This window comes from Lipotes vexillifer, unplaced genomic scaffold (genome assembly GCF_000442215.2).
Source record: "Lipotes vexillifer unplaced genomic scaffold, Lipotes_vexillifer_v1.1 scaffold1106, whole genome shotgun sequence".
Classification (NCBI taxonomy): Eukaryota; Metazoa; Chordata; class Mammalia; order Artiodactyla; family Lipotidae; genus Lipotes; species Lipotes vexillifer.
In genome coordinates this window covers 27086-39151 of record NW_006776601.1, presented here as the reverse complement: position 1 = coordinate 39151, position 12066 = coordinate 27086, and the positions used below count along the sequence as shown (strand labels likewise).

At 40.1% G+C, this 12066-nt stretch overlaps 1 protein-coding gene across 3 annotated transcripts in view; it reads left to right on the top strand.

Annotated features, from left to right (window-relative positions):
* Nucleotides 1-12066, top strand: part of CASR (calcium sensing receptor) — an 82218-nt gene that overhangs the window by 60332 nt on the left and 9820 nt on the right. The window lies entirely within an intron of this gene.

Below are 12066 nucleotides of genomic sequence, written 5' to 3'. Positions count from 1 at the left end.
CCAAAAAAAAAAAAAAAAAAAAAAAAAACTTAAGTGGAATCCCTACACTTTCGTTTAGACTTGTTTTGTATTCTTCAATTATATGCAGGAGAGACATCATAATCTTTTTTATTTCATAGAGCTTCTGAAGATAAAAGTCTGGCCCTACTTATATCCCATGGAGCTGTTCATGTCTTGCACATGTACCTTGATTTTTCAATAAGACCGTGTTTTACGCTCCTTTTGTATTTTCCTCAGTCCCAGACTGAGCTATCAGAGAGTGCATCGTGGGGGGTGGGGTGTGAGCGGAGGGTGTGAATCCCTGAATATGGGTTGAATGACTCAGCCTCCAGCTTCAGCTATGGCTCCCCCACTTACTGGCTGCATCATCTCAGGAAAGACACTGCTCTGCTCAAGTCAGTCTCCTCATCTGTAAAATCACCCTAATACCCAGCCTACTTTCCAACCAAGTTTCTTTTGAAGAGAAAATAGATGATATATGTAAAAGCAATTTGTAAATTTTCAAACTCTTAAACAGGTGGTGATTATTTTAAGTAGGATTTCAATATGCCTCAAATTAATCAATCAACTGAGTAAAACACGATAATGAAACCAGCTTTGCATACAGAACCCAACCACCACAAACCCTTGGGAAAAGATGCCAAGAAACAACATACAGCCTATGTCAGTCACTTTAGAGATTCTCATGGGATGAGGAGTGACTGTCTAGGCTGGTAGAATGAGCCAAAAGGACCTACAAGTTCTTAGCCCTTCTCGTGCGTGGGACGTCTCACTCAGGCATCATTGTTGGCTAAAGTTTCTAATCTTTATGAGGGACTAAAAGTTTCCTTCCTCGCATTGCACCCCACACACTGCCTGGCAAAAAAAGGGAGCTCTAATGAAGGTCAAAGACCAAAAAGACTTCAGGAGCCATGATGCTATGGAGTGGGGTTTTAAGAAAGAGGAATAAAGGGACAGTCTTTTAGTAAATACTAGTGTCTTTCTCTCTTCCCTTCCATGTCTCCCTCTCCTTCTTCCTCTCCCTCTTGAAAAGCCTATGGGGGAAAAAACCTAAAGAAAAATCCCAGGGTGGGATTGAAGGGAAAAGAGGCTTCCAGTAGGTAGTTTGACAGTTCTGCTCTCCAGGGACTCCTCTCCCAGACAAGGAAGTAAAATCCAGATGGCCAAGGTCAAAGCATGGGCATATGAGAAAAAAAGCCAAGAATTAGGCTATAGTCAAGGGTGGGACTCTCAGCTGCATGCAACAGAAAATTCAAACCAAACTGGCTTAAACAGAAGAAGGAATATTATTAGCTCACAATACTGAAAAATCTCAGAAATACCCCAGGTACAACTAGATGCTCTCATCTTCATCTCTTTGTTCCTTTTCCTTGGGCTTAGCAGTTTTCAGCCTCTGCAGCAGCTTCAGGCCCATAAAATCCTTACTGCTAGGCTCTGCTTACTTCCCAGGATTTCTTGGAAAAGTCCCAGAAACCACGTTGATTAGACAGCCTAAGATCACAAGTCCATCCCTGAAGCTAGGAGTGGCGTTCTCCCAAACTACTTAGACTGAGAGTAAGAGGGGGGTTGGATCCCCAAAGGGCAATCAGGAGGAAAGAGTAGCAAAGTGGCCAAAATAAAAAGTAGCCACTACACAGACACCTCAGCTGACCCTCGGACAGGTAAATTCGTGTCCTCCTGGCTCACACACGATCTGGCACAATTCATCCAGGAGAGGAGACAGATAAGAAAATAGGGTCAGAGCTCTGGGGAGGAGCAACATGTGGGCATTGCCCAAAGTGTCCTGTGTGCTTGCTGTAAGTCTCCTTTAAGCCTTAGGAACCCAGGCGGTTGGGTGGGCATTCTGGAATTTAAGCTCTTGGCCATATCGCTGTCTATCAGGAGATGGACCAACAATTCTTCACTCTCATTACTAACACCTCCATGGAAACCTATCACTCATACAATCTACACAATCTAATCCAAGTATCTCAGCCTGGAAATCCAGCCCCACCTTCTTTCAGTTCTCTTATAAGCCAATCTACCTGGTACCTCCCCACAAGCACTTATTAGTTTTTGGCACAGTACTTTTACCTGAAGAGCTATCAAGTCTTTTCTCCTCTTTCATTGTCCACCACAAACTTTTAACTCTTTTTCAAAATTCACTTTCCCCTGGAAGTCTTTTCAAATCATACTACCCCACACACACTTGCTGACCGTGCTTTCTTCCTCGCTTTTGCCGTTTATGTATACCCAAGTTAATTTTCCACAGCTCTTCAGTTAACCAAAATAGATTCTTATCAACTAAACTTCTGATTAAATAAGGTCAATCACAATCTTTTTCTTTTGTTGATCTTTTCTCCCCCTAAAATTTATCAATCAAGTCATATGCCTTTAAAGTAACACCAACCAACAGGAAACTTAAGAGCACACAACACCCAATTCCCTCCTGACCTCCACAGAGACCCCAAGCCCTCCTCACACGGTTCCTCAGCTCTCTCTTCCCTCTGATTCCTCTGCAATACTCTGAGCTTCATACGAGCAGGAATATGTCTGTATTGTTCAGCACTGTGTCCAGAACACCTGACACCTGAATATGCGTAGAATAAGTGAATGAATGAATGAGCAGCAATCTAGTTGATTTGACCTGACAACATGACATAGAGTCCTTTGCAGAGAATTATTCTACTCAATAACCCAGGCTTGAATCAAATGACTCTGGCCAGGGTATTCTAGACTCTGATTAGATGAGCCTGGGGTCACATGCCTAATGATCAAATTTGAATGGAACATCATGTAAATAAGTAGATAAGGAACCACCTGCTTCCTTCTCTCAGGACAATTGTGCACAAGGCATGCTTCCTACTTTCCCCCACCTTACACCAACCACTCATTAGTCAAAAAATTGGCATGCATGGGAATTCCCTGGTGGTCCACTGGTTAGGACTTGGTTAGGACTTGGCGCTTTCACTGCTGGGGCCCAGGTTCAATTCCTGGTTGGGGAACTATGATCCTGCACGCTGTGCAGCGTGACCCCCACCCTCCGCAAAAAAAAAAAAAAAAAAAAAGATGATTTTGAGTTTTAGGGTAGAATGCGATAATCTAAACTCTGATATCTGCATTCGTCATGGGCAAGATATATTTTTAGACTATGAACTATAGTTCCTTCAGGTTTTTTTTTTTCTGTGATAATTAATGTCTAGAAAATAAGGCTTGTAGGAAGAAAACAAGAATTATTTTTCAGACAAGCTTCCTGAAAAATGAATCATTGCTTCTTAGATTTGCTGGAAGAAATGTCAATAAATATATAGTTTGCCTTTGATTTTAGGTTTTAGAATGAAGCAAGTCCCTACACTTAGCACAGGAAGTGGCCAAGAAGCAATAGGATCCTTATCTCTGTGAACTGTCCCTCATTATCTATGTGAATGGGGTGCTTCGTGCATTCCATCCCATTTTCCCTCTGTGCTAAAAAGTGATACCATATGTAAGCTCTGGAAATTCTAGTTTCTAGTCTTTGGCTTAATTCAATTGACCTTTAGAGTACATACTAAGAGGTGATTCCCATTTATGCTTATAATGAGCAATAATTTGACTTTAAAACCCTTTAGAGGAAATACCCTAAAAGGCCACAAGATGGAAATATTACTACATAATAGATAATACATGACCATCTAAGTGACGTGTGTTACGCGCATCTGTCCCTCTTTTAGTATGTCTTTCTCGGTGTTTGGTTTTCTTTTTGAGCTGTCCGTCTCTGTCTGTATATTATATTCTATGCTTAAGTCTTTCTTTTAGCTTTTTTCTTTTCTCTGTCCCTCATTTGTTTTTTCTTTCTCCTCATATTTCTCCCCAAATAAAATAACTTAGAAGTGTATTATACAGAATTATAATCTCAAGTATCAACAAAATTGTGTATTTTCTTTTTTAATGGGACTATTAGTTCCTCCTTTTAAAATTCTCAAAAAGAAAAGGGAGTTCCTTGGCAGTCCAGTGGTTATGACTCTGCATTTTCACTGCTGAGGGCCCAGGTTCAGTCCCTGGTTGGGGAACTAAGATCCCACAAGCCTCACAGTGCAGCCAAAAATAAAAAATAAATAAATAAATAAAATTCTAAAAGAAGAGTGTTTTCTCTAGAGGAAATATCTAAATTATTTTTTAGCTTATGTTGCTTTTTTGTGGTTCAGTGGTTATCAATTTAAAGATTCCCTATCATTGCTTTTAAGGGTGAAATTGTTCCCATCTCCACCTTCCCTGTTATGCAAGGTATGATGCAGAAAATTAGGTGCTTGAGTGCAAAACATGCAAGTCAACATGCCAAAAGAAATATTAAAGATGCCTAGAGATGACTTAAAGACATGACTTAGTAAACAGATAATTGATTATTAATGGACAAGGTGCAAATTTTGACTAGAAAAATGCAACACTCGTGTGATCTTGCTTGCATACCTGCTGTGAGGATGAAACATTACAGTACTATGCAGGTTAGGATTTGAAGTAAGGAAGAAAGTAAAAGATATCATCTGAATAGGCCTTTAAGGATGAATAAGATGTGTGAAAGAGATCTATTCCTTGAAGGAAATGTCAAATGCAAAGGCAATTACACACAACAGCACAGGTAAATCACAAAAACATCATGCCGAGTGAAAAAATCTGGACTGAAAATACGAAGTACCAACAGTATTGTGCAACTTATATGATATTCTATCTCTAATGGTAGAAAGAAAACAAGCAGTGGCCTAGGGCTGCAAATGGGGTGAGGATTGACTTGAAAGGGACATTAGGGAAACTTTTGGGGTGAGAGTAGTGGTGGTTACACAGGCAAATACATTTGCCAAGACTCAGAGCTACACTCTTAAAATGGGTGCATTTTATCCTATGTAAACTGCACCTCAATAAAACTGATTAAAAATGGAAAACAATGGAAAGCCCCCAGGGAAGGGGGCTTGCACGGGGATCTGAATGCCATTCAGTTTGGACCACTTTTCCTATTACTGCCTCTTGGGTTGCCACAAGCATTATATATGTCTCTACCATCCCATTTTTTAAATATGTCTATCTTCTCAACCTAAATTTTACACTGTTCAACCTGTTGTAACTAGAGATAGACAACCTAGTAGATGGGCTATATAATCTAAGTATATAGTGTAATGGTTGAGAGTTTGGACTCTAGAGCCAGACCAACTGGATTTAAATCCCAGTTACTACCTAACATAACAGCTTTATGGCCCTGAGTAGTCACTTAGTGTGCTTGTGCCTCACTTTCCTCACCTGAATAGATATCTCTATCTGAAACTTATGAGGTTTTTATGAGGATGACATTAGTTAATATGCATACAGTGCTTAGGATACTGCCTATACATAATAAACTATTTTTAAGTAATATTTTGGCCTTTTTTATAAAAAAAAAGGAAGCCTCATCCCTCATGCAATTAGTCTGAATTACTTTATCATAGCTAATTGAATACTTCTGGTTCTCTCTATATTAAGAGACTTCCAGTCCTACATTTTAGGTGTTGGTTGCTCTCTTCATCCTTCATCTGGCATCCTCCTGTCACATTCTTATATGGAACAGTTGTGTTTGGGACTTACCCTTCTCCTCAAGCAACTCCCAGCTGTTACTCCAACATTATTACTCCATGGTGATTCCAACTCTCTTTTCCCTCAAGAAAGTGGTGGAGATTTTATAATCAGTTTATTCTATGTTTTGAATGGTTACTGAGAATTAAATTATGCCTATAACCGAAAACATGACATGCAAAATATAATATTTAGCTCGAGCTTTCTAAAAAGACCACAAAGGAAATATTTCCTCAGAAAAACCCAAGATGCCTCTTTTTCCTTCGTGAAGAGAAAGTTATTTTATCCTATGAAAACTGTAATTTACTTAAGTGTGATAGGATATATCTATCTTATCACACTTAAGTAAAATCTTCTAGCACATTTTAAAATGTGCAAATTCTAGTATTTCCCTGTTTGCTTGTTTGCCTGCTTGTTTGTTTGGATCTAGAAGTTTGATTTTTCTTTTTAAATCAGAAACCAAGAACTTAGGTTACATTTATACCTCAAAAGGAGAAATTGTGTTGGCCCTTAATCCCATAGCATAATTGTAAGTATTCTGCTTTTTAATATATAGGTTTAAATTGCAACCAATTATATAAAAGCCTTAATTTTTATGGTCCTTCTGCCTATTTACTCTTTAACAAATACAGATCTCACATTGACCTTGTTTTTCTCATCTATCCTCAGACTGGTGAAAACCTCATTCTGGGCACCCTTTGACAAACCTAACAGTGTTGATTTAATGTTTACTCTATTAACCAAAACCTTTAACACACATAGTTTGAGTAGCCATTAAAATTCAGGCCCTCTACAAATCATTAGGAATACAGAAAGGAATAAGAAAGCATCTGCTTTGGAGGAGCTTGGTCTAATAAACTGTAGGTATAAATTTTCTAGCCACAAAGATTCCAGGGTGCTTTCTTTTCTGGATAAGATGTTTGCACTACTAACTCTTACCTTCTGCCTGTCTTTATCTCCTGTCCCATTTGTGGCTAGAGTTACCAGGTCTCATTAGTAAACTCTCAGCACCAAGTATCCTAGAGGTCACCTTGGTATCAAGGTCTCTACCTGCAGCTGAACGTCAGCTCCACCAATGAAGTCATATTTGTATATTTTAAATCCCTTTCTATACTTTCTTTTTTGGAACAGCTTTACTGAGATATAATTCATATACTATATACAGTTTACTCATTAAAGTGTATGATTTAATGGTTTTTAGTATATTCACAGAGTTGTGCAGCCATAACCACAATCAATTTAGAACATTTCACCGTATCAAAGCTGTCACTCCTTACCACCTCATTCCCCCAATTCTTTTTTTAATTTATTTTATTTTTTAATTGAAGCATAGTTGCTGTACAATATTATTTAAGTTACATGTGTACAACACAGTGATTCACAATTTTTAAAGGTTATATTCCTATTTATAGTTGTTATAAAATATTGACTATATTCCCTATGCTGTATAATATGTCTTTGTAGCTTATTTTATAGCTAATAGTTGGTACCTCTAACTCCCCTACCCCTATGCTGCCACTCCCCCCTTCCCTCTCCCCACTGGTAACCACTAGTTCTCTATATCTCTGAATCTGTTTCTTTTTGTTATATTCACTAGTTTGTTGTATATTTTAGATTCCACATATAAGTGATATCATACAGTGTTTGTCTTTCTCTGTCTGACATATTTCACTTAGCATAATGCCCTCCAAGTCCATCCACGTTGCTGCAAATGGCAAAATTTTGTTCTTTTTTATGGCTGCATAGTATTCCATTGTGTGTGTATACTATATCTTCTTTATCCATTCATCTGTTTTTTTATTAATTTTTGCTGGAGTATAGTTGCTTTACAATGTTGTGTTAGTTTCTACTGTACAGCAAAGTGAATCAGCTATATGTATACATACATCCCCTCTTTTTTTTATTTCTTTCCCATTTAGGTCACCACAGAGCACCAAGTAGAGTTCCCTGTGCTATACAGTAGGTTCTCAATAGTTACCTATTTTATACATAGTGGTGTGTATATGTCAATCCCAATCTCCCAGTTCATCCCATCCCCCCTTTCCCCCTTGGTATCCATATGTTTGTTCTCTACGTCTGTGTCTCTATTTCTGCTTTGCAAATAAGATCATCTATACCATTTGTCTAGATTTCACATATAATGTGTTAATATACGATGTCTGTTTTTCTCTTTCTGACTTACTTCACTCTGTATGACAGTCTCTAGGTCCATCCACGTCTCTACAAATGACCCAGTTTCATTCCTTTTTATGGTTGAGTAATATTCCATTGTATATATGTACCACATCTTCTTTATCCATTCATCTGTCAGTGGACATTTAGGTTGCTTCAATGACCTGGCTGTTGTAAATAGTGCCACAGTGAACACCAGGGTGCATGTGTCTTTTTGAATTATGGTTTTTTCTGGGTATATGCCCAATAGTGGGATTGCTGGGTCATATGGTAATTCTATTTTTAGTTTTTTAAGGAACCTCCATACTGTTCTCCATAGTGGCTGTATTGATTTACATTCCCACAAACAGTGTAGGAGGGTTCCCTTTTCTCCACACCCTCTCCAGCATTTATTGTTTGTAGATTTTTGATGATGGCCATTCTGACTGGTATGACCCAATTCTTAAATAACTACAAATCTACTTTCTGTATCTATATATTTGGACATTCCTGGACATTTTGTATAAATAGAATCATAAAGCATGTGGCCTTTTGTGACTGGCTTCTGTCATTTAGCATGTTTTCAAGGCTCATCCGTGTTGTAGAATGTATCATCAGTACATCATTTCTTTTTATGGCTGAATAGTGTCCCATTGTGTGACACACTTTGGTTATCCATTCATCCAATTGATGTGCTTTTAAGTTGTTTCCACTTTTTGGATATTATGAATGATGCTGCTATGAACATTCATGTACAGTTGTTGTGTGGACTTATGTTTTCTTTTTCTTGGGTATATACATAAGAGTGGAATTGCTGGGTTGAGTGGAAACTCTATGTTTAACTTTTTGAGAAAGTGCCAGACTATTTTCAGAAATGACTGCACCATTTTACATCTCCACCAGCAGTGTACGTAAGACTCCAATTTCTCTACATTCTTATCAACACTTGCTATTACCTGATCCTAGGCCTTTTGACATGAAATCTAGCCACTTTGCCTTGACTGCTCTTTGCCTCTCAACTTTATTTTCTCTTGCTCTCTAGCACTTACATAAATTTTGAGAAGCTGGTCTCTTCACTGCCTCCATAATATTGATACTTGTTTTCCCATGTTGCGCCCACTGTCTTTAATACCTTTCTTCCCCTTGTCCTTTGCCACTACAAATTCCTACCATACCTCAAGCCTGTGTTGACCATTTCAGCCCTTTTTAATGTCCATCTCCCCTGAGTTTCTCTGTACTTAGAGTTGATACCCCATAAGTTAGGCATTAACTGTATTTTATCTTGCACTGTTGGCTCTATCATCCAATGTCTTATATCTTATCACCCTAATCCATAGGTAAACTCCATGAGAACTTTATTACTATTACATCCTGTACTACTGCAGCCCAGTTCAGAACACACAGTGCATAACCTATAAATATTTGTTTGTTGATTGATTCTAACAGTATACAAATCTAACCTTGTATTTACAGTGAGTTTTTTAATAGAAAAATTTTAAATGATTTTGATTGGTTCCCTTTTCTTTCAAGGTAGGTTATGGTAGAAATCGCTAGCCTGTGCCAATAGCAACACAGAAGAATTATAGCCAGCGATGATCTTTGAGTCACTTTTCTGTCCAATCTAATGTGGAAGATGACCATTTAATTATGAAATGATCTTATGCCAGTTCCCCTTCCAATTCACGCACTGCTGTCTGGAGAGTTTCACTGCAGAGAAGCTGTAGACTGAGAAAAGGAGAGAGGGAGTTTGTTGCCTGGAGAATAAGAACCTAGGAATTGAAACCTGGATAGGAAGAAGAAACTTTATGCTAACTACTCTAGCTTTACTGCTGCATATGCTTTTAAAGTATTCTTCAAACAATAATGATGCTTTTAAAAAATATATTTAATGAGGAACTATTACTAACAAATACCTGCCATCAACACTCTTAACAATTTATATTGGAGGCAGGAGGGTGAAGGAAAAGCACATGTTTAAATCACAGCTGGAGAACTTTCTTAGCTTATGACTTCGGCAAGTTTCTTGATCTCTCCATGCCTCAGTTTCCTCATCTATAAAATGAAGATACTGATAGTTCCTATCCGTAGATTTGTTACGAGGATTAGATGAAATAGTGTGTGCAAAGCATTAGTACAATGTCTGGCACATAGGAAGTGTAAATAAGAGGTAGTCCCCTACCTCCACTCTTATCTTTTACACACATCAGGGCAAAGGCAGAGTTAGCATGACATGTGGAAAGGATATGGTGAGGATAAAACATTTGCACTAACAAGTAGTGGTAGTTACATGGGACCAAAGTATGGAAGGCTTGGGAAGCTACCTAGAGAAGGTTGAAGCATATTTCATCTGAACCATGGTAGGTCCCCAGTAAGAAGTAGGAGGGTCATGGTTATGGAATGGAGAAGGGTGGATTGTTCATGTCAGAAAAGTTCCAGAGTAGGTGGGAAGAATGAGGTTCTGAGTACTACAAGAGGGGTCAGCCGTATAGAGCAGAAGGAACGTGTCTTCCTCTAAGAGAAGGAGATGTAGCAGGACAGGCATGTGTTAGGGTAGAGGCAAAAGGATGTACCCCACTGCATAGGAGACCATCCCGAGAGCAAGGGGACAAAGGGAGGAGAGATGGAGGTATAAGAAGGGAGTACGTCAGCGGCACCACCTCTCTGAGGAATGTTTTAAGGACTCAGTAAAAATGAAGGGAAAAAAGTAAGATTGATGACCACTGAGGAAGGCTTGGGAGAACACGGGTGGCATGAAGCCTTGGTAGGATTCATTCTCTATCTTTTTTGAGGATGACTCAGCAGCTCTGATTGCAGAACAGAAGAACCAGGCAGCAGGGAGTAAGGGGTCCCCTTCCCCCCACAGGCCTGGGACAAAAATCAAGGCAGCCAGCATCTGCTAGGGCAGCAGTGAGAGCACTAAAGGAGTAAACCACACACAGCAGTAATCACACAGGCGCCCAGGGTGCCGTGCCCGTGCACACATGTGGACGGCCACAGACGCTATCCCCAAACTCATCCCAGGGCTGTTTATGAGCAAATTCAGGTGGCTCCTTTTCTTCATTTGATTTTCCTTACAATAAATGCTTAGTTAAAATAAAGTCAATATGGATATAAATTGTTTAAAAGCTGTGTCATCTCTGGAGTGGAGTGGAACATGAAAGGTGCCTCCCTCTGTCACACATGTGGATAATAGGTGCTGGGCCCAAAGGTTTCCCAGTGTCAGATCAGATGCTGTTTTTTTAGGTACCTTAAAAGTTATGCTAGGGGGGCTTCCCTGGTGGCGCAGTGGTTGAGAGTCCGCCTGCCGATGCAGGGGACACGGGTTCGTGCCCTGGTCCGGGAAGATCCCACATGCCACGGAGCGGCTGGGCCCATGAGCCATGGCCTCTGAGCCTGCACGTCCGGAGCCTGTGCTCCGCAACGGGAGAGGCCACAGCAGTGAGAGGCCCGCGTACCGCAAAAAAAAAAAAGTTATGCTAGGGAATTCCCTGGAGGTCCAGTGGTTAGGACTCCACTTCCACTGCAGGGGGCACAGGTTCGATCCATGGTTGGGGAAGTAAGATCCCACGTAGCGCGGCCAAAAAAAAAAGCTATGCTAAAAGGGAGAGGGACCTCTAAATGTACTCCTGGGGTATGCCAAACCATAGAACAGAAAGAAGTTCATACTAGAACCTGGAGATTCCTGCAGCCTTTCTGGCCCAGCCCTCTCATCCTGCAGGTGAGGAAACGCACTTAGAGCCAGAGAGTGAGAAAGCCCCATGAGTCGTGAGGTACAGTGAAAGTGAGCACCCCTACTCTCACCGTCTGGACTGTGTGTGTTTCACTCTCTCTTGGTGCCTCAATGACCCCCTGGCCCTGGGCAGGTCCCGCATGAAAGATAAGCTGCAAAGTGCCCACTGCTCCCTCTTGACCAAAGTCAGGGGCACACAGGAAGCAGAGGCAGGAGCCTAATGATGCTGCAGTGGAGCAGAGCCACTACAAACGCAGGCTTGGCACCACTTGCTAGCTGTGTGACCCTGGACTAGATACTTCTATTTTCTGTGCCTCGGTTTCTCCATCAATAAAGTGGGGGTAATAGTACTATTTGTTGTGAAGATTAGATAACGAATATAAAGTATTTAGCATTGTGCCTCAAAGGTAATAACATGACTAATAGGGTTTAGTAATTATTATCATTATTTTTTTTGTACAAGGGCTTTGTGACCCATAAAACCCTGTAAAAAGTAAAGGATTGGCCATGATTATTACAACAATGATGGCCAAGACTCCACTCACAGCCTTGTTTCTTTCTTCCTTCCACCCTCTCTCTGTGATCTTTGGCAACAAGACACTTCTACAGAAGCAGTAGCATAGGGAAAG